We start from the raw sequence: 23,283 nt of genomic DNA, 5'->3' as shown, positions 1-23,283 counted from the left end.
GTGGCTTCCTCTGGCGATCAGGAGCTCTGTCTGCTATTAATATGCATACACAGCGCTTTAAAAATCAGCTCGCAGTGCAATCTCCTATTGTGTTTGGAGTGAATGACTCGTGACTACAAGTTCAATGGCAGCTACAGAGAAAAGTCATCTGAGTTTGTTGTTGTTGTTGTCAAACGATCTTTAATTGAAATGTTTTCCTTTATAGTTCTTAACTGGCCAGGCATTGCACTGTACGGCTGCTGATGTCATCTATGATGTCATGAGGGCAACGGCCATCAATGTTGCAGCTCACAGATGGGGCAGTCCCCAGCATCTCTTTAATGGTTCTAGAGAGTTCTCTAGCTAAAGATTGGTGCCACATCTGTCCGGCAATGTTGACAATCTCACTGAAGTGGTGTTTTCATTGTGCTTAATATATATATATATATATATACACACACACACACACACACACACACATGTCTATTTGCTTCTTTCTGTCTCTTGGTGGTTTTTTGAGGACTTCGATGAGGAGGGCAGAGGCAGAAGGCATTGCCTCCACCTGGGCCTGTGAGTTTCACTGTAATCCTCAAACCCCTCTAATCACTGGTTGCTTTGGTGATGTCCTCACCAGCCTTTTTTGGAGACAGGCTTAGGGGGCGGATCTTGGGGCCCACAGCAGACAGGGCACTCACTCTTCCCCCAGTGCACCTCAGGTATACAACTTTGATCTCACTGGGGTCGAACTTTGGTGACAGGGTGGAGGCAGCTGGTGTCAGATGAACCCGAAGAAAGTTGCACCTAAGCCTCCTCCGAGCCGAAAGCCAAAAAGCTCCTCAGAGTTTTTAATGATGTCTCCTTTCCAGGTAAAGTGTCAAAATAGGTCTTCCATTTAATTTGTCTGGAATCCAGTGAAAATATATCACTCCATTCTCCTTCCTCAAGTGAACAATACACTTTGCTCAAGAACTAATGCAACAATCTGAAATCTTAGTGGAATAAGCCATTTCCCTACCCCCAAATTTAAATTCCAAATTTAAAAAGATTGACATTCACATTCAAAATGGCTTATAATATTGCTCACCAAAGCTGGAAAAAAAGTCCAAGGGACCACAAGTTATTTATTTCATAAATAAAACACATTTGGTGGCTTTACAGTATTGGTGGGAGTCCAGTAGTGTTGTAAAATTATGAGTCTCCTAGCATGGCGAATGTTCTCTAGGGGTGCATGTCTCTCATGGGTGAAATGGAGACCCAGTCATTTCATTTCAAATGTGTGTTATAATCATGGGAACTGTCCTGGGTTTTTAAAAAGTTAACGAACATCCAGATGTGGACAGTTTGCTAAAACAATGTCAAATCAGTGAGCCCTAAAATATGTGACTCACAAAAGAAAATGGAAAACACTCATTAATCCCAGATGCTGGAGACCCAGAACAGTTATTGAGAGCTCTATTAAAACTTGCTCTGTATGTAATTCCCTCATAGGGCTTCTGAAACATAAGGAAGCTCAGGACATAACTTGTGCTGTCCAATATAGTAGCCACTGGCACCACGTGGCTATTTAAATGTAAGTTAATTAAAGTTATATAAAAATTTAAAAAGTCAATGCCTCAGTGGTACTAGTCCTATTTCAAGTGTTCAATACCCATGTGTGGCTGGTGGTTGCCATATTAGACAGTGCGATATCAAACATTTCCATCATTGCAGAAAGTAGTATTGGATAGTGACAACTTAAGTGAAGAAGAAAATAAAATAAATATTTATTGAGAAATTATAGTGTGATAGACATCCTATTTGATCTGTATTTTTCCCATTTCACAGTGAGGAAGCTTAGCCTCAAAGAGCTCAAGTCACTTGCCCAAGTCACATGGAGAGTTAGAACTTCAACCAATGGCTCTTGACTCCAAACCCCAGTGCCATTTCCAATGCACAGTTCAGTGTTTGCTCCCCACTCTTCCATCTAACACATGCCTAATGATAGGGTGACTGTATATTTAAATAATTATTACAGGAAAATGGGTAAAAACTTATACTAAGCAAACTGGACTCTCTATTTACTGAGAACCTATGGCAGCAATGGGGACTACAAAGTTAAAAGGATGAATACAGTTCCTGACTTCATAGCACTTGTAGCCCATGGGGGAGTCAAACATTAAACAGATAATCACAAAATTAATTATCAGGCACACTTGTGATAAGTATCAAAGAGGAAATTCCATCTGTTTTGGTAGAGGCTTTCCAAACCACATGAAATAACAACAAAAGAACAATAATAATTAGCCATAAAGCTTTAGCTTTCAATGCCTGTGAAGTTCAAATCAGTAAGATAAATCTATGATACTGCTGGCCTCCTGACTGATGAGTCTCACTGTAATCTTTATGCCTAGTAAACAGAGAGATCTATTTCATTCAAGGTCATCCTGGGTTGGCATGACCAACTTCAATTTCACCCTATTCTCTTTGGGTAGAAGCATTTTTGAAACAAAGAGCCGAGATCAGCTCATTTGTCAACATTACAAAGCAGGAGCCTCATCCTCGTAACTCTTCTCCCTCATTGAACCTTCCCAGCAACAGCAGCTGACACATGAGCCTTGCAGATGGAGATGCCGTAGCACGGCTATTTCTCGACCACACCGTTGAGGGTAAGACAGTGGGAAAATACTTCTTCTTGGCCCTTTCTTTGTCATTTTTAACAGGGTCAGACTCAAATACCCATAAAAGGAGATTGAGAGCCAATATGCTACCGTCAAATTTAAAAGGCTAGGAAAAAAGTCAGAGCCATAAACTTATCATTTTCAGTATTTTATTCCTTTTCACGCTAGTCTATTAGTTTCAATAAAAGGACAACAGAATGTCCATTACACCGGAATTTGACATGCCTATTATGCCAATACGATTAGTTTTTGCAACATACTCATGTACTGGTTATAGTTTATAGAAAAATTGATTTCACAGAATCAGAGAAATTAGAATTGGAAACATTCTATTAGGTTACTAGATACCTCCCCTGAGACAACTGTAGAATTGATCCCTAGTTCACAGTGTATGTTCTGATGCATTTTTCTATCAGGTTTTGATAGACTTATATATTTATTATAGGCTGGAAATATGTACCACTAAAAATTATACCAATCCATCTGAGAAATAACATTCTAGAAAAATAAGCATTTGCTGAGGACTAATTTTACTTTGGTGGATTCTTTTTTAATATACGTGCCAGTGTTTATAGACTCTCATCTTATAAGAGGCAGGGTAGTAGCACAGATCATGGATTGGCATTACAATCAAATAGTGAATTTGCATAGCTTAAGTTGCGGAAATTTCCCCAGACATAATTTCCCATCAGATTTCTACAAAATGTGGTATGAATTTTTGATTCCCAAGAATGGATCAGTTCCCATACAGGAAATTGAGCCCTGTACCTTAAACAAATGCCCACAAGCACATGCTTGACTATACTGAGATTTTCTTCTCTTTGGGCAGTGTGTACCAAGCTGCGACTCTGGGAGAGACATTTGCCAGAGAAACTCTGAGCTGGAGGGCTGGAGAGGGCTGTGGCAAGGGAGTGAGCTGATGACATATACACGCTCTGTGTTCTTTCTTCCTTGTAGTGACCCAGAGAGGGGAGGGAGGGGAGAAGGAGGTGGCTTCACCAGGCAAAATTTACCAGTAATATAATTAGCCAGTAATCTCCCAAGTCACATGGCTGGGATTGCTTCTCTCTGCTTCAACACATTCTGGTCAGGAATTCTCTTCCCCATTAAGACCATTCTTGCAGTTCATTTTCACTTGAATTAATTTAGTAAAGACTAGTCCTGTTAGGTTTGTCCTTCACCCCTTGCTCCTTCATGGAGATAGGAAATGGAGTGTTGGATGTGGGCTAAATTGGCGGGGGGAGGGGGGCGGGGAGGTGAATCAAGGCTATGTCTGGAAAAGGGCAGAGAGGGAAGCAGAGAAATGTAGCATTCAGCTAGATAATGCCTGGTTCCCCATTATTGTCGTTCACATTCTCACGTCTCTGTTCAAAAGCCCAGATGAAATTCTTGTTTGTTCAGGATGCAGCTGATGAGTATTATGTCTGGAGAGCATCCCGGAGAAGAGATCATACATCTTTTATACACCTGCACACTAAATGAGCAAGAACACCCAGGTGCTGAGTAAGACTTATGAATTTGTTGTAAATTATGCACACAAGTAATTTGGCATGTCCAGAAAGTAGTGCTATCAGTGGAACGGTTTTCCTAAACTCTATAATTTAGGAGCACGCACTCGGAAAGGCATGAAACAGTGGCAAGGCCTAATTGCTCAGCACAGTATCTCTGCTTTGACATGTGCCAGTCACAGGGGGCACTAGCCCACCAGGGACTGTTTGACACCCAAAGCAGAAGCCAGTACACCTGTGCCAGGAGGAGAAAAAAGGCAGGGATCTTGACCTTGTTAGCCCCTGGGTGGCAGCAGTAATGGCGGCTTTATCCATGAGCTCTGTCAAAGTGGCGATGATGAGACAACTCCGAAGGAAGACAGGGAGCTGTGCTCTTCAGGTCAAACAGACTTTCTGTAGCAATTGAGGGTCAACCCTTACTACTACTCAAAGTGTGTGGTTCATGGGCCAGCAACATAGACATGACCTGGGCCTGGGCCTTACCCCAGACCTACTGAATTGGAAGCTGTATTTTAATAAAACACCAGGTGATTTGTATGCACATTAGAGTTTTAGAAGCACTAGTACATGCCACCAGCTTCCTAGGGGCTCTTCCACTGTAGTGGCCCGGACTCGCTAAGAAGGGACATAGCTTTTTCAGCCCAGTAATAAGTTGACCTCATCTTCATTTCAGCAAAAGCCAATGAATGATCATCTTCCCTTCATGAGTACACATTCCTTTTTTTCCTTTTGGTTTGTGTGTGTGTGTGTGTGTGTGTGTGTGTGTGTGTGTGTGTCCCCAATTGGTTTCTTTTGTGAACTATTCCTTCCTATTGCATGTAATTCTGGCAAATCTGCCAACTTATAGGCTGAGCACCCGACTGAGGGTTGATGTGTAGAGAGAGGGCCTTAATTCTTCTGAGAATATAAGAGGCAAGGACGCTATTTGCTTGCGACTGGCAGGGGGTATCTTGCATGGCATGTAAAGGGCATCTGTTCGAGAATAGAGACAGAGGAGTCAGAGCAGAAAGGTTCCAGAGAAATCATTTGAACGCTCAGTCCAGTTGTACCCAAAGTCAGACAACCCCCTGGACTTCTGAATTGAGTGAGCCAATAAATTCACAGTAGAGCTTAAAGCAGTTTTAGGTTAGTTTTTTTGTCATTTATAATTAAAAGTGGTCCTGACCAATACATTCCTGAAACTGTATTATCATTTCCTCTGAAATGGAGACTCTACATCTGGCTAAAGGAATAAATTCATTATGAAGTTCATAACCTATAGTTTGACAACTGTGTGAGTATATGTGTAAGTATAATCTGAGTATAATTAAATGTAGAACGTTTAAAACTTTTAGGCATGCATGTGTCCTAAATACTGGTTATCTGTGTAATTGCAGCAGGCTGTATTTATTTTCTAGATTTAGAGGCAGTGAAATTAATATTGAAATTAATATTGAAATTTATGCCAACTAATATGCAAATCAGCACAGCGTTGGTGCTTTAAAAAAACAAGAGATGGGATTGCAGCACTGGTGTTTTCAATGGTGCTGATGCTTTGATGGAAGACAAAGAGGGCAAGAATGCAGATGAAACATGTTTCCTTGGAATACCCAATGCAAAGGAGAAATTCATGCCTCTGTAAACTGTTTTAAAATAGAAAACAATCCCTCAATTTAATATAGTAGTTTAACCAGTCATTAATTTATTCTGGGCAAACACTGCAACTTTTCAGAAATGATGCCAGCCATAAATAAAATCTACAACCACAAAAGAAAATATGTGCTTTTACTTCTGCCAAATGTCAAAACTTAAATCTGTAATTGTTCCAGTTGAAACACTGAAGTCTGCCTCTCTTCAATGACCACTTGATACCCACTTTCGGACATAGATTTCACTATTATGTACCTAATTCAACATTATGTAGAGTGTGTGTATATATATTTTAAAACTATCAGTTGGGATAGGCTAAGTTATGAGTGAAACTTAAAAAGTAGTAGCTTGAATAAAATGGAAATTTCTTTCTTTTTTAAGAAAAAAAAAGTCTGGAGGTGGACAGGGCAGGGCCGGTATGGTGCCTCCATGGATATTGAGAAGCAAAGATTTGTGGCTTTGAGAAGCTCGACTCCACTCCTCTAGGTTCAGTATGGCTGCTGTGACTCTATCCATTACATCCAGTTTCCCAGCAGCAGGATGGAGGAAAGAGGAGGAAGGATTTGCCACCTCTCCTTTAAGGAAACTTTCTGGAACTCCTGTAAAGTATGCCCGCTTGCATATCACTGATCAGAACGTATGAGGGAGACTGGAAAATATAGTCTTTTAACTGGGAGGCCATGTGTCCAGATAAAGATCATTATTCTGTTAATTTGGAAGAGAAGCAAAAAATAAAATAAAAACTCAAAGGCAACTCTCAAACTCAGCTCCAAATATTAAATATATATTTACTAGAGGCCCAGTGCGCGAAATTCATGCACTCTGGTGGGGAGGGGGGGGCCCCTTAGCCTGGCCTGCGCCCTCTCACAGTCCAGGAGGCCTTGGGACATCTTTAGTGCTGCCTCAGAGGTGGGAGAGGTTCCTGCCACCACTGCTGTGCTCACCAGCCGTGAGCCTGGTTCAGGGCTTTTGGCTGAGCAGTGCTCCCCCTGTGGGAGTGCACTGACCACTAGGGGCAGCTCCTGAATTGAGCTGGTGGTCAGTGCATGCCATAGTGACCAGTTGTTCTGCCGTTCAGTCGATTTGCATTTTAGCCTTTTATTATATAGGATTGATTGATTTATTGTGTGTTTCACCCATAAGAAGTTAGCTCTGGGAAAACAAGGGTACTATTTTGTTCATAATTGTTTCCTTGAAGCTATTCTATGCTTATTTTTCCTGATTTTCTTCCATCAGTTTAAGAACCTTGGTCAGCGTTGAAAATAATGCAGACATTGCATCCAGATTTGGTGAGAAGAGTGTTGTGACCAACTAATAATGTCCACAGGGGACAGGCCATGTATGCCACGCTTACAGAATCCCCTCCAAACACTTGCTTTCTACTAAAATGCTTTCAAATATATGGCTCCTGTGAAGCCAGTTTAAATCGAAATGCCCAAAGATTTCTTTACATTTGTGCTTAAAAATGTTTTATTCTGAGTAGAGAGAGATGAATATTCTCTGCAGCTTTTTTTTTTCTTACGTGGAGTTCCCATGTGCAGTTGTAAATTTTGCAGGTTTCCAGAGAGTTGCTAAAGGAATTATATGCAAGTTCCAAGATACACTTAGTTGGCAAATTCTAATGAGCAAGTTGCTGGGAAATGGTATTTTTACTGTTCTTTAAAAAACAAAATGGAAAAACAGGTCACGAATTTTATGCTGTCAGAGTAGAGGCACAGTGCTGTTGACATGTTCATCTCTGGATTCACTGAGAATGCAGAGGGGCCTGGAGGAGCGATAAGAACTTCCCAAGTTAAACACAAGTGCTAGAAAGAAAGCTTCGGCTTTGTCTCTATTTCTTTCCAACAATCTAAGCATGAGGATAAGTAGACCAGAGTTAAATTAAATGTAATTAACAATAGCTCAGACTGTTGAGTAATGTACTAAATTGCATCTAAAAAATGTTGTCTTTGAAAAGGTATCACTGCAGCAACCTTCCTCTCCTGCCCAGTACAACCCATTTCCTCATCAGTTAACGGTGATAAGAGAGTGACGTGGTGATTCTTTCAGGGGGAGGGAATTATGCAATACCCCTAAAAGATAAATCAGACTTTCAGGGATATAGTTTGCAAAGCCCTTTGATGACTCTTATACACTGACCGTAGGACACAGTCCCACTTGCAAGTCAAGAATCACTGACTTACTGGAATGACGAATTTAGTTTTTGTTTTGTTTAGCCATTTCCATGGAAAATGGCCCATTTTTAAAAAAAACTTAAAATTTTTTTCAGTTATAGTTGACATTCAATCTTACATTAGTTTCAGGTGTATAGCATAGTAAGTGACACATTTATAAAACTTACAAAGCGATCTCCCCAGTAAACCTAGTACCTCCCTGACACCATTCATAGTTATTACAATACTAGAGGCCCGATGCATGAAATTTGAGGAAAGGGCTTGGCCCTCGCAGCCCTGGATTAATCCAGAAGGTCGTCTGGAAGGTCATTTAGCTGTCCGGTCTAATTAGCATATTACACTTTTATTATTATAGATTATTGACTATATTCCCTTTGCTGTACTTTATAACCCATGACAATTTTATAACTGCCCATTTTTATTTCTTAATCCCTTCATCTATTTCACCCATTCTCCAATCCTCTCCCCTTGGCAATCATCAGTTTTTTCTCTGTATCTATGGGTTTGTTTCTGTTTTGTTTGTTGCTTTCATATCTTGGCTATTGTAAATAATGCTACAATGAAAGTGGGGGTGCATAAGTCTTTTCAAATTAGTGTTTTGGAGTTACTTTTTGGATGCAATGATGGCTTGAATATGTTTTTGTTTAGTCACCTTCAGTAGACAGGGCAAGCCATAATATTCATCTCCTTATCTCCAGGGCCAAACATGAAGAGATTTACTGAATGAATGAATGAATGAGTGGGATTCCACAGATCAAAAATTTGCCTCTGTATGTGCCATGGCTTGGAATTCCCCCAGATGGGCTGAGGCTGTTACCTAAGGAGAGGGAGAAGATTACATTTTTCCCATCCATTCAGAGAGAGCCCCAGTGATTAGCTTATCCGCAGGCTGGTGAGGGATGCTGATTTAAAAACTCCTTTGTGCCGCAGTGGAAAAGAGTGGACTCAGAGAGAACCCTGATGTCCTGCACCGACCTGCTCCATTCCCCCTGGGGTTTTAAAATTCATCCATTTCTCGTCAGTTTCAGATCTCGCCACATCCCAGGATAGACTAGAAGAGTGGGCATCTGTGACATGCCTTTGGAGAAAATAGATTTTAGATACAGCCAATAAATCCAACACACAGAACAGCTCCCTTTAACAAAGAGAATGGCTGGTAGAAGGGAAATACTCCTGCAGAAAACAAACCATCAAAAAGGCCATAGGAAGTTCGCACTCCATGCTCCTGACAGCCCATAGGAGGACACTTGCTTGTCCCTACCCTCAGCCTCTCATGATGCTCTCGCCCTCGGGGGGACACTGGGTGACCCAAATGACCTGCTATTTCTCTCACAAGAAAGATGATTGGGACACAGAAAGTGAGAATCCGGAGGATGAGGCTGATCTCTCCTGGTCTGTGCATACTGAGACCTTGTGGGTGTCAGGAGGAGGTAGCTGACCGAAGCTCTGAGGTTCAGTATGGCTGCCCCCTCCTCCATCAGGAATCAGTTTTACTGTCTCCAGTCAAAGCACATCACCAACAGAGGAGTGCCTGCCACAGAGCGAAGCGTATTTCTCCTTCCCAGTGTGGTCAGCATTACACCAGGGGCCTGGATTCGTCTTTAAAACTTGCTTGTGGAACCCGCTTCTGGGTTTACCTCTGGTTCTCACCACATTCTTTTTTTTTTTTTAAATATATTTTATTGATTTTTCACAGAGCGGAAGGGAGAGGGATAGAGAGTTAGAAACATCAATGAGAGAGGAACGTCGATCAGCTGCCTCCTGCACACCTCCTACTGGGGATGTGCCCGCAACCAAGGTACATGCCCTTGGCCGGATTCGAACCTGGGACCTTTCAGTCCGCAGGCCGACGCTCTACCCACCAAGCCAAACCAGTTACGGCATCACCACATTGTTATCCACTTGGTTCAACAAGGGGGAAGAGGGAGGAATAGAAAGGATGGTATTTACAGATCATCACCATTATTTTCTCCTGTCTTTACCCTGCCATGGCTTACCACGCATCATTCTTCATAGCAGCCTCTGTCACTCTCTGTCCACACTGCTGCCCAGCCTGGAAGGAGCCAGGCTTGGAGGAGCCAACAGAGGAGGGCAAAAGTGTGGCTGCTCTTACCTACAAGGGCATCTGGGGAGCCTTGCCTGGGAAGAGAGAGGAGCTGTCCATGGGCGGGCCACTTAATTCAGAGTCACAGCACAGCTGTGGGCTTAGCTTCAAAGCTGGAATGACATAGACTTAAATCCTAAGTCTTCAAGCCTCACTCTGACAATCAACCAATTGAAATCTTATGCATCAGAGCTGTCTCCGTGGTTTGATTTCAGATATGGCCACTCCATCTAAACCTAATTTCCCTTGGCCCACCTTCGAGGCTGAAATGCCAACGTTTGTGGCTTGTTCCTTAGAGGGAAACAATGCCCTCCTCCCTGGAAATCTTCCTCAGAGGAAGAACTCAAGCCACCCACACCTTCCGGTACAGGAATGAGTTCCCCATCAAATGCCTCAGGCTTGGGCTGGAATGAAAGAGGGCAGAAAGGGATTGGGGTATCTGTGGGTGACAGTAACAGATAGAGAATTACTCAGGCTCTATAGCGGAGCTTTTGGGAGAGTAGACCTGGAGTGTGGCCTTAGGCGAGAGTACTAGAAATATTTCCTAAGGAGCAACAGCAAACTTTGGATGCACCGTACACTGCCGATTTCTCAACCACTGAGACCATGGCCTGCATGGGTAATTCCATCACAGGGCCCAGTAACTGATTTTTAGCAGAAGGGCTGCTACTGGGAGTCAGCACTACTGTGTATGTACCTGGGAAGCCAGAGCACGGGAGGGACGCCCCAGCACTGGGGGCTCTAAGCTTCAGGCCCTGGCTGAGGACTCTGCTCAGCAGGCACTCATTCCCTGATGCACATCCAGGCCCCCATTTGCCAGCAATCGCGAGGTTCAGAGAGCCCAGAGAGCCACATGCTTCCACAGCTCCCCCTGCCTCACCCACCATCTGCTCTGCTGAATGGGCCAGGCTCAGAGGGAGGCCTGGCAGCCAGGAACCAGTGCCCGATCCTCCCTCCGTGGCTATGCGGTGATGCAGAGGGCGCTAGTGTTGGCCCTGACTCTTGTTTGAGGCCCACGGATGTCTGCAGGGCGCAGACAGTGCCAGGAGGCCAGGTCCCAGCCACACTGGATTGCTGAGAGGCCCTGCTTGCTGCCAGGTACATGGCCACCCGGGTCTGATGGGTAGGGCTCGCATCCCTGAGCCATGTCCACTGCCTTCTGTAAAGGCCATCTCAATGCGATGCTTTTCTGCGTTCACATGGTAAGCTTAAAGTCAGTATTCCGTTGGAGGAAAAGTAAACAGAAACCAAACAGAACCGGTTTCCCGAATAACCCCCTGTTTTCTGCCACCAACATTACACCTCACTTATTTGTGATACATAAAAAAGAAGTGGAAATGAACTGACATGCCAATCAACAACTTATTCTCTCATCATCTGACCTGGGGGACAGCAGGTACTGTTATGCTGCGAATAGAGAGATACCCACAGAGTACCATGAGCCAATAAATGCAAATCCACAGCTTGTCCCTCTCCTCCGCTCCCCAGCACAGTGCCCAGCGCACCGTAAGGACTGAATTAATGAGTCCTTCCGTGGGGTCAGCTCTGAACTGGGCTGACTTGTCAACAACTGGAAAACCAGGAGGGAGTGGTCCACTCACTGACCTCAGATGAACATTAGATATTTATGAGTTATAACATGCATATAAACGAGCATGCTTTATCAGTTGGCACAAATATTGAATTTTCTCTATGTCAAACATGCATTTCATTCTACAGGTAGCTAACCTGGGTTAAACACGAGCTTCCGGAATGCTGTTAGAGCTCGTGTTCCTGAACGCGTATCTGCCTCATCAAAGGGCGCTCCTTCCAGTCCCAGGCTCTGCAGAGCTCATCCAAGCCACCTCGTCTCATAGAGGAAGAAACAGGCCCGGAGCAGTAAAGCGGCCGTGAGTGGTTACCCAGCATGAGATGGGGAGGCAGGGCCGGTATCCGGGTTCATGCCCTTCCTGCCAGCACCTTTCTCTCTGCCATGGCCCCACCGAACCCGAGTTTCTAAGAGCCTCCCAAGGCAGGAAACGCGGCTTGTTGTCATTCTCTTTGAAGCATGCTCTAATAAACAATCGGCAGTGGTTTATTTGTTTTTCTCTATAATTCCATGTGGGGGTTATAGACCAGCCTATGCTATTCTGTCATTGTACCATACTAGCTCCTTATGCTATTGAAATGTTTTCTTTGACTCTATTGGAGTCATCTAGGATTTACTTTAAACAGAGGAGAACTAGCCTCTAGGACAGTGGTTCTCAACCTTCTGGCCCTTTAAATACAGTTCCTCATGTTGTGACCCAACCATAAAATTATTTTCGTTGCTACTTCATAACTGTAATGTTGCTACTGTTATGAATCATAATGTAAATAACTGATATGCAGGATGGTCTTACGCGACCCCTGTGAAAGGGTCGTTCGACTGCCCAAGGGGTTGCGACCCACAGGTTGAGAACCGCTGCTTTAGGAGCTGAGGCAGTTCCTAGGTTAGGAGCTCAGGCACTTTAAATTAGGACAGAAGACCCTCCGTAAAACTGTGAAGGAGGCCAGCGAGCTTGGGGCGCACAAGGGGGAACTTACTGCAAGGTGTCAATAGATTCATGCGAACGCTAACCACCGATTACAGATTCAACAAATACTACTCCTGACACTGTATCTTCTCCAGGCCCACAGCATGAATTTCAAACCTCCCGGCCGGCCGAATGTGCTTTGGAAGTCAGGTATATCTGGTTTTGGAAGTCAGGTAATAAGGTGTATAAACCATGTATTAATAACATTCTCAATAGAGTACGGGGTAGCACCCTATAATCAAACATTAATAGTTCTGCAATTAAATATGGGAATGTTCATATTTGGGGTAAAGAAAGACTATAAATAGCCTTCTGTCAATTCAAGTTAGGTTGTGCCACCCGAATTAGTTTGTCACAAACATACCCCAAAAACGGTTTCCAGTGCTTTATGAAGTTCATGATTGTAGATAAGGAATTGTAGATCTATCTTAAAGATGTGAATATACTGATCAATAAGAGAAATTTATTAAATAAGTTTCAATATTTAATAATATGCCATTTGCCATTATCTGTTTTCTCAGTCAGTAGCTAGATACAAAGACAACCAAATCTCATGCCAGAATTAACAAAATTTTAAGGGCTCCTGACTGTCCTTGGTGGAGCCCCAAGGCCCATGGAGAACCCCCCTCAAGGGACCACCTTCCTTCCTAGTGCACAGACACTCCTGAGGGTGGGAGGACCAGCTAGGACCTAAGGCAGGAACCTGATTAGGAAACACTCTATCCTTTAGGGTAGGAATCCCCAGTCTTATTAAGTAGGATGACCCTTTTTTAATTATATGGGCTCCAGAGCTAGATTGCTGAGTTAAAGCCCTTGCTCTGCTGTTTTTTGTAAAATCTCAAACAAGTTATTTTACCTCCTCATGATACATCCTCCTCCTCAGTTATAAATGGGAGTAAGACTAGTTCCTAAATTGCAGGACAATTATAGGGATTGAATAAGTTAATTCAAGTAGCACTTTTAGAGGGGTACCAAGGACATAGTAATCTCTCAATAAATGTTGGATATTATTATTACTATCACGATTTGTTTACATATCTATGGTAGGCAGAATAATGCCCGCCCCTCCAATGTTCATACCCTAATTCCCATAACTTGTTACAGAATATGCTGGAACATAACCCAGGATATGGTTATAAATGTGATTAAGTTAAGGACCTGGATTATCCAAGTGTTCCCAACCCAATCACAGAATCCCTAAAAAGGGAAAACTTTTTCCTGGCTGTGGTAGGGGAAAGAGAGATGACGAGGGATACAGAATCTGAGAGAATTTACTTTGAAGATGAGGGAAGGGGCCAGAAACAAAATGTGGTATGTCCATAGAATGAATGGTTATTGGGTCCTAAAAGGAATGAAGTTCTGGCACACTCAATGTTTGCTGTTCCTTAGTTCCACTCCCATTGCATCTTGATTGCTTTCTGCTTACACTTTCCCCTGTGAGGTCCTCGAATGCCAAGGCTCTGCCTCGTCCACTGCTCCACTCAAATCCAGGGCCTGGCACAGAGCCTGTCTTAGAGTGGCTTCTTATTGGAGCTTTGGTGAATGAATGAAGATTAAATGAGTTACCCATCTTTCTCTCCTGGTCCCTTTGATCATCAGATATATACATATGTGAGAACAAATGATTGGGCTAAATGAATCTGTCTTCTCACAAGATCATGCGAGGCTGAAAACACTGAACAAAAATCAGTCCTGTTACCACACTCATCACTAGAGGTAGGCATGGCTCCCCTGCTACCTAACCAAATTCAATTTTATGTTTCAGAGGCAACAAAGAAACCAAAGAAGGCTCGAGTAAGAGCAATGGTTCTGGAATCGTCCCACATGAGAACCAGTAGAATACCTGGTAAGCACTGACTTGGGAACTGTTCATACTGTTTCATACCCAGAAGCCTCAGGCTTCCCTTATACCTGCCAGGGAAGGCTAATTGTTTACAGAATTACTTGGCAAATAGCAACAGACATATCAGCAAAAGAAATATTTTGATTTCTTCATTTCCATTTGAGGTAGACTTGGCCCTTTCAAAGTATAGGGCCCCTAATTCCCGGTAGGTCAGGTCACAAAGACCTTCTTGTGTTGAGTGTGGTTGAATTAATGGACCAGGCCAATTAGCTGCTTGTTGTCCCACATTAGTCAGAAGCAAGTGGGGACCAATGCCAAGGAGATGCACAGAAGTCAGGTACACAGAGTGCTGGTTCTAGATGGCCTTCAGACAGCGGTTTCTTCCTCATATTTAGACCACGATGCAGACAGGATTTTTGGAGGATGGGAATAAAGAAGAAGAAAAAAAGAATAGAACAAAAAGGAACTCCATAAAAATACCCAAACTATTGTGTTTCCTGACTCGTATCCAAATTTAAGTCATGAGATCTCTCTACATCCTGCCCCTTGGGGAGGGAAGGCCAGTTGGTACACTGCAACCTACTTCCAAGTTTTAAATCGATCGTTTAGAGATGGACTCACTTTCACTCAGACCTTGGTCCTGTTTCTCTTACAGATAAGAATTTGCTGATGTGGTGTTAGGCTCCCAATTTGCTGAGAAAAAGAAAGTATTTTTGATTTGGGAAAATTTCCAAACTTTGTAGAAACGACAATAGTATACAGATCTGGGGTGGACTCCTGGCTACTTAGGCACTTTCCTAGGCAAGACAGGACCTTTTCTCGGGACAGTGAGGATGGGTACCACTCCTCCCAGCAGCCAGGACCCGGGAGAAAGGGCACCTCCTCTGACCCTTCTGAGATCATCCTCACCAGTTAAAAGCACCACTGCCCCACCCTCTCTCACTCCGCCTTAAAAAAATCACCAAAACCCCCCATCCCATGTAGAGCAGAAGTCCTCATGTGTTCTCATGTGAGACTCAGTTGCAATGACTGTTAAAAATGCAGAATCCTGCTTGGCCAGTGTGGCTCAGTGGTTGAGCATCAACTCATGAACCAGAAGGTCATGATTTGATTTCCAATTAGGGCACATGCCTGGGTTGTGGGCTGGATCCCCAGTAGGGGGTGTGCAGGAGGCGGCGATCAATGATTCTCTCTCATCATTGATGTTTCTATCCCTCTCTCCTCCTTTCCTCTCTGAAATCAATAAAAATATAAAATTAAAAAAAAAATTTTAAATGCCAAGTCCTGGGCCCCACACCCCTGAGGTCTAGGGTAGGACCCAGGACTCTGCAGTCCTACAAGCATGGCAGCACATCTGGAGAAACTCCGCTGTGGATGCTTGCACAAGTTCCCAAGGAGACAGCAACTAATGGGGCGCTATTAACGCCCAAGAGAAAACTGTAAGAAACACAGAGGAGCAGAGCCCTTTGGTGAGACTGATGCGTTGTGCTATTTCAAGTATGTTCACAGCAACTCTGGGTGTCATTTATTTGGGATGCTACTTTGTGCTGGGCTTGGCGCCAGGCTTTCACGTGGCATTTCTAATCCTCACAGTAATTCACAGGATATTACCCCTGTTTTGCAGGAGAGGAAGCAGAAACCCAGAGGAATTATGAAAATTTCTCCAGGCCTGCAGGTCCTCAGGGTTAGAGTAGAATGCATGCCCAGGTTCATGCAACCACAAAGCCAAAGCAGGTTCCATGCTGCTGAACAGGCCTCCCGCTTCCTGTCGCTACATTCAGGGCCCCCAGCACCTCTGAGGGTCAATGGCATTTACTGCAAAAGTGTTTGCTATTCTATCTCCCCCTGCAGTGGAAGTCATAAGGAGACTTAACCCTGATTTTAATTAGGCTACTTAGAGTTCCATCAGCTTGTATTAGTGTCAGGGGGAAGAAAGCCTTCGAGGAGCCCATCTAGAAAGACATTTAGCCTCCTTTACAGAGAGTCTTTGATGCTACGACTCTCTGGCCCTGAGCCCTGAGTGAAGATGCTCTAGGCCTCACAGAGGCCTCAGCGCTTCAGACCCAAGGAACCCTCCCACAAGATGCTGAGTTGTCACAAAGCACATTTGGTCAACCAATCAGTGAGTTGAAGAGCAAAGAAGCTATTTGCCTATTTACATCCTATGGGTAATATGCTTTCATCTTGTCCTCCACCGGGAAGACACATGGAGGCGTGGGCCGAGGTAGGGGAACAAGCCAAGTGAGTGCTCAGAGACTAGCGACAGGCACGCTCTTCCTAACCCCGGGCAGCCGGTGGGGCCAGGGCTTGGGAGGGAACAGGGTTCAGAGCCTGGGGAGGCCCTCAGTGAGTGGAGATGTGCCCAGTGGGAGCTGCAGCTGAGGAGAGGCCTGCAGTCGCCTGCACATGATCTTCAAAGCCGCTCTCGAAGAAAGAGGATCAGAAATCTATAAATAGTCTTTTTATTTCCAAAGATGCAATAGGTTAAAGGCGGCTGATCAGAGACATTCTTTTTTCCTATGTTCAGACCATCATGAGCATTTGGTCCTTGAGGGAAACTGTACCTGAATATTTATCAAACTAAACCCCGGACCACGGCAAGCCCTCCTCTGCTGCAGGTTAAACTGCCTGTGCAGCAGCCAGGTCAGTCTCAGTGACACCCAGTTATCAGCCTCAGATGGGACTGAACCCGTTCAACTGCGCCAGCTTTTGGAAGAGTCAGCATCTCACTTCATATATCTCACCACTTGCACTCCTGCATCAGTTCCGGACCAGACTCTGCTCACCAAAGAAAACCTTCAGTTCTCATCATGAACACACTGTTTTTCTGTCCAGTTTTCCCTCCAGTGTGGGGCATAGTTCCTACTAGTATTGTTGTAGGCAGTGGGAATGGCACCAGGTGTCCGGCTGGTGGAAGTTAGACCAAACCTGGATTCAGCAACCTCAGTACTTGGGTTCTGGCTAGGAAAGAATTCAAAGTCAAGATCCCAACTGTAAGAGAACATTTATTGGGTAGAGTACAGAGGTAGAAAAAGTAATTTCTAGAAGAAATGGGCTTAGCAAACAAGTTCTAGATGTAAAGGAAGGGCCATTGGAGCATGGCAGTGAGAAAGCTAATGGTAAACATGCCTGAGAATGGTGAGGAGAAGGAAAAGGGAAACGAAGAGGGACGGAAAAGGCAGGGGCATGACCATTGGGTCCTCCATCATAAGGGTTTTAAGGGCAGAGATTTTAGGGGAGGCCCCAAGGAAAGATCTTAATAGAATATTCAGTAGCTTTTCAGGTGTGCCATTCGGGATTGTGGTCTCCATTGATTGATTGGATGGTACCAGGGCAGGGGGTCATTATTCAATGCAGCTGGTCCTGAGATCAGCTGTGGCTGGTTACTGCTTACCTGGGCCAGGAACTGAAATACAACCAAGGCCTAGATCAGCTGTGGGCAAACTACGGCCTGCGGGAAATGAATAAAACAAACAAAAAAAAAAGACCGTACCCTTTTATGTAATGATGTTTACTTTGAATTTATATTAGTTCGCACAAACACTCCATCCATGCTTTTGTTCTGGCCGTCCGGTCCAGTTTAAGAACCCATTGTGGCCCTCGAGTCAAAAAGTTTGCCCACCCCTGGCGTAGATGTTATCTCTAGGGAGAAAAGGTCAGGGGGTCCAATCCTCATGACCAGCAATATGCTAGGGGAGGAAAAGTCACCTTTGGGGTGAGGTCTCATCCTACAATTGATTTCCATTGTTAGGTACCTGGGACTTTCCACCCTGGTGATCTTCTGTACCTGGCTGGTGGTCCTTGCTTGTCTCACGTCTGTCTAACTACCTCCAGCACTGCCTCTATCCGTATCGTTATGTTAGGACTAGCCATGTTCCTACAGTGGGACTCATCCACCTACTCCCCACACTGTAGTTCCTGAGGCCTGGGTGGTCCTATTGCTGAGATGGGCCAATCTGTCTCGGAATAGTATGACGGAGTTTCCTCCTCAATGGGGGGATTAGTAACACTTGAGTTTAGATGGTTCTCTCCAGTCATGTTTTCCTGCCATGTGAGCCAGAAGAGCAGAGGAAGCGAGGTTATAGGGAGGAAGGGAAGAATGGAGCAGAGAGGAAGAGCTGGGAACAGATGGGGAAGAACCTGGGACTGTTCAGTCTCTGGGCCAGTGCTCCTTCAGCGCAGCCACATTCCTCAGTTCAACTGAGCTGGACCCAATGGTCTCTGTAATTTGCATTCAAAAGAGTTCTCTATATGACTTGCCTTCTTTTCCTCCAAGTATTCAAGCATGAGGATGCTCATGTAGATTTGGTTGCCCGTGTGGTTTTCCCAGCATTGTCTCAGGGATAGCCATGTGGGCAAAGGCATGGCATTTCCCCCCCTAAAATAGCCTAGTTTGCCTTAGAACTCCTATCATAACAATTGTTATGAAGCACAATTTACAGTGTTGACTCGATTTGCTGACGGTAATTGGAGGCTTAGTGAGGTTAAGCAACATGCCTCAGGTTGCACAGCCAGCAGGTAGATGGCTGAGCTGTTTCCACAGCTCTTTCTTGTTCTGCTCTGTGTGGGTCCCACTCATTGAAAAGGTCTTCTAACAAGTGGTTTGCAAACTAATGTGATGATCACAATCACCCTAGTTCTCACTCCAGAGCTTAACTAAAGGTTTGGAGTGGGGAAACTAGCAAGGTATGTTTTTAAAAACTTTTTAAAAGTTAGGAGAGAAACCAAGATGGCGGCATAGGGAAACACCGGAAATTGCTGCCTCCCACAACAAATTCAAAAATACAACTTAAAGACAAAACGGACATCATCCAGAACCACAGGAAGGCTGGCTGAGTGGAAATTCTACAACTAGAAGGAAAGAGAAAAGCACACTGAGAGCCAGAAGAGCCGCTGAAGTAAAGTGCAGAGGTACAGAGGCGCATGTGGCAAGGGCTGGCAACTGAGGACGCGCTGTCTTTTTGAATCGGGAGGGAGTCACAAGCCCTCGACTGCTCTGAACTCCAGTTCCAGACGAGTCTCTGGGGACCTAGACTCATACGGGGAGAAACTGGACTGTCTGGCAGCAGGCAGAACTCAGAACTCGAGGGCAGCTTTCTCTCAAAGGTGCTTGCAGCAATTACTGGGACACTGAGACCTGGGGCCCCTTAGGGCAGGGCTGAGGATCAGCCATAGCTGCTTGCTCCGCCTTGTTGATTCCCTGAGACCCCGCCCCACCCAAGCTGCAGCAGAGGCTTTTGCATATGAATGCCCTGGCCCTTTGCAATCTGAAAATTACCTAACAAACTGCAGCTGGGCCAGACAGACCCAGAACTTCCAAGAGAAGGCCCAAGGCCCCACAGCAGCTTGCATTGCTTCACAGCTGGGCCTCATTTGGGCACCTCCAAACCCGAAACAAGGAAGGGGAATCTGCAGATCTCCTCGTGGCTCCTGCTGGGTAGCCTCAGGCAGAGATTAATTAGCACCTCCTTAGATCCAAGAGCCAGTGTACCCAGTGGTCAGAGTGGGACCATCCAATTACAACTCCACAGATCCATAAGGGACACACTCAGGGGGCAGACTCAGTGAGCACCAAAGCTCCACTGAAGCAAGTCTTGCCTCATAAGGGTGTCTTCAGCACAGAAGTTCTCCCGCCGTAGACACAGCTGACTCTCACAGCCAATTGGTCTGGAGGTCATTCCTCCCAGTGATACCTACAACCATCAAGGCTTAACTACAACAAAACTGTGCACAAAGCCCACAAAGGGGTGCACCAAGAGTGTCCACCTCAGGTAATTGGGGAGGCTGAGCCACTGGGCCCTATAGGACACCTAGCACACAAAGCCACTCTACCAACGCAGGGAAGCATAAAAAATGCGGAGACAAAGAAACAGGTCACAAATGACAGAAATGGAGGAAAGCAAACGACTGGATATAGAGTTCAAAATCACACTTTTAAGGTTTTTCAAGAACTTTCTAGAAACCGCCGATAAATTTAGTAAGACCCTCAAAAAGACTGGTGAGACCGCCAATAAATGTAGTGAGACCCTCAAGAAATCTAGTGAGACCCTCGAGGTTATAAAAAAAGGACCAACTAGAAATTAAGCATACACTGACTAAAATAAAGGATATTATGCAGAGTTTCAGCAGCAGACTAGAGGATTGCAAGAATCAAGTCAAAGATTTGAGATACGAAGAAGCAAAAGACACCCAACTGGAAAAGCAAAATAAAAAAAAGGATCCAAAAATACGAAGATAGTGTAAGGAGCCTCTGGGACAGCTTCAAGAGTACCAACATCAGAATTATAGGGGTGCCAGAAGAAGAGAGAGAGCAAGATATTGAAAACCTATTTGAAGAAATAATGACAGAAAACTTCCCCCACCTGGTGAAAGAAATAGACTTACAAGTCCAGGAAGCGCAGAGAACCCCAAACAAAAGGAATCCAAAGAGGACCACACCAAGACACATCATCATTAAAATGCCAAGGGCAAAAGACAAAGAGAGAATCTTAAAAGCAGCAAGAGAAAGACAGTCAGTTACCTACAAGGGAGTACCCATACAAATGTCAGCTGATTTCTCAACAGAAACTTTGCAGGCCAGAAGGGAGTGGCAAGAAATATTCAAAGTGATGAATGCCAAGAACCTACAACCAAGGTTACTTTATCCAGCAAAGCTATCATTCAGAATTGAAGGTCAGATAAAGAGCTTCACAGATAAGGAAAAGCTAAAGGAGTTCATCACCACCAAACCAGTATTATATGAAATGCTGAAAGGTGAAGAAGAAGAAGAAGAAGAAGAAGAAGAAGAAGAAGAAGAAGAAGAAGAAGAAGAAGAAGAAGAAGAAGGTAAAGATACAAATTATGAACAACAAATACACATCTATCAACAAGTGAATCTAAAAATCAAGTGAATAAATAATCTGATGAACAGAATAAACTGGTGAATATAATAGAATCAGGGGCATAGAAAGGGAGTGGACTGACTATTCTTGGAGGAAAGGAGTGGGGGGGATGTGGGAAGAAACTGGACAAAAATCGTGGACCTATGGATGAGGACAGTGGGGGGCGGGTGGTGAGGGCAGAGGTTGGGGTGGGAACCGGGTGGAGGGGAGCTATGGGGGGAAAAAAGAGGAACAACTGTAATAATCTGAACAATAAAGATTTAATTTTAAAAAACGTTTTAAAAGTTAAAAGTTTAAAAGAAAAACACATGTATATTCAACAAATATTTACTAAGCACTCATCTATCAGAATTAGATTTGGCTACAAAAAAACACAACTAATCATGCATCTTAGATAATGTAGAGGTGCTTTGTTTTGTTTTCTCTCTCTCATGTGAAAGTCCAGAGGTAGGCAGTCTAGACCTGGGACCAAAGACTCAGGCCCTCCTGGAGTAGCTCTTACAAGTGAGCTTACCTCATGGACACAATCATGGCTGTTGCAGCTCCAGCCATTGCATTCATGTTCTAAGCAGTAGGAAGGAAAACAAGCCAAGGGGAAAAAGGCATGCCTTCTTTAAAGAGTAAGCCTCCTTCAAAGTGTTTTCCAAGAGGCTCCATCTCATGACTTCTGCTTAGACCTCTTTAACTACTCCTGTTGACAAGAGAAGCGGCAGAAGTCGTACTGTCGTTGGGCACAACCGCGGGACCTGACAATAGAGGGACTTTGTTACTAAGGGAGAAGGGGAACGTGCATGTTAGGTGGGAAACTGCAGCCTCTGCCCTGCCCGTTAGGTACCAGGCACTGCTCTAGGCCGCAAGGTTGCAGCAGTGAAAGGACAAAGTCATTGGCTGCTTTCATGGTGCTGCATTCCATAGGGAAATAGACAATAAGTACATGGAAAATAAACATTATAATTTTAAGCAGGGATAAATAAGGGCAGTCATTCTAAATAGGGCAAACAAATATGAAAGTCTCTCCGAGCAGGTGACATTTCAGCAGAGATCTGACTGGTGTGATGGGGGTGGGAACGGTGTTCTGGGCAGAGGGAAGAGCACCACCCAGGCCTTGGGCAGGGTGATACAATGCGCACTTTGGCGGCGAGCCCTGACTCAGAACCTTTAAGCGTCTAGGGTAGCCCGTCAGATGAGATGAAAAGAATCTGGGTTACGTTAATTAGAGGAACAATGTAAGCAACATTCCATTAGTGATGTTTTGTTTATTCACAAAGTACATTTTCTCATCAATATGATAGCTATTGACATTGCAAGTTATAACCATTAATCTTGTTGGAGTAATTGTAGTAACAGATACCTCTTGCTCTCTTGAAGCGTCACAGGGGATGTAGTTTAGAAAATTAAAGTGAATTATTACAATGGCAGTATAGTACGGGTACTTCTAATTGCATTTCAGGAGTTTCATTTTGCTAATATAATTTCAGAATCTTCCCTCTCCCTAAAATTGCTGCATGAGATATATATTTTTTTCAAGTTCAAGTGAATTTAGACTGAAAACTACCCACTTATGGGTATTTTCACCTGTAGCATTTCTTGAGAGGCAGTGTCTTCGTTATGAGTATTTGGCCTTGCTTTTTCTTTCTCTTACCTTGAGTGGTGACCTCCTGTTATTGTATTCTGGGGGCTGGCAATGGTTTTTCTTCACCTTATCCATATCGTTTATGATTTTATTGATTTCAATAAGATTTCCCTTTCAAGCTTTGTCTTCAGATTCAAATCATAATCTTTCAAAATCTCTTCTCATGTGCCAGTGCTCCCTCCCCCCACACTATCCCCTTGCTCCTTTTCATTGCTGTTTTCCAGATCTGTGTTACCTTTCTTGATAAAATAGCCATCAGTATGCACCTTCTGTAACTATTACATTGAACAAGCAAGACCATGGCATAGAATCATGAACCA

At 44.1% G+C, this 23,283-nt stretch overlaps 1 pseudogene across 1 annotated transcript; it reads right to left on the bottom strand.

The window, feature by feature from the left end:
- Window positions 1-208: 208 nt before the first annotated feature.
- Window positions 209-23,038, bottom strand: LOC308520257 (large ribosomal subunit protein uL11-like; annotated as a pseudogene). The gene is made up of 3 exons: window positions 22,973-23,038; window positions 455-725; window positions 209-408 (listed from the first exon to the last, which is right to left on the bottom strand). The product of its transcript is annotated as a large ribosomal subunit protein uL11-like (transcript).
- Window positions 23,039-23,283: the final 245 nt, after the last annotated feature.

This window comes from Myotis nattereri, assembly GCF_964212035.1.
Source record: "Myotis nattereri genome assembly, chromosome: 5".
NCBI lineage: Eukaryota > Metazoa > Chordata > Mammalia > Chiroptera > Vespertilionidae > Myotis > Myotis nattereri.
The sequence above is the reverse complement of the archived record's forward strand: the minus strand, read 5'-3'. Positions and strand labels throughout refer to the sequence as shown.